This window comes from Gregarina niphandrodes (genome assembly GCF_000223845.1).
Source record: "Gregarina niphandrodes unplaced genomic scaffold scaffold00034, whole genome shotgun sequence".
Classification (NCBI taxonomy): Eukaryota; Apicomplexa; class Conoidasida; order Eugregarinorida; family Gregarinidae; genus Gregarina; species Gregarina niphandrodes.
The window spans coordinates 39660-40114 of NW_011645803.1; positions in this window are offsets into that span (position 1 = coordinate 39660).

The following is a 455-nucleotide window of genomic DNA, read 5'->3' on the forward strand; positions in this document are numbered from 1 at the left end:
TACCGGTCCGGCCTTGGTGGAGCCAGAAGAGGCCGACGCGCCTGATGACCCGGACGTAGTGACCAGCCCAGCAAACCAGCAGCCCAGCATCACTGCTACCGGTCCGGCCTTGGTGGAGCCAGAAGAGGCCGACGCGCCTGATGACCCGGACGTGGTGACCAGCCCAGCAGACAAACAGACCGTGGAGGATGCAACTCTACCCATTAACGGTCAGACCGTGCCTCAGGATTTGGCTACAATTACCGTTCCCAATGACACCCAGACTCCTCCCACCGTTAAGGTTCCGAATGACACCCAGACGGTGCCTACGGTTACCGTTCCCAATGACACCCAGACTCCTCCCACCGTTAAGGTTCCGAATGACACCCAGACGGTGCCTACGGTTACCGTTCCCAATGACACCCAGACTCCTCCCACCGTTAAGGTTCCGAATGACACCCTAACGGTGCCTACGG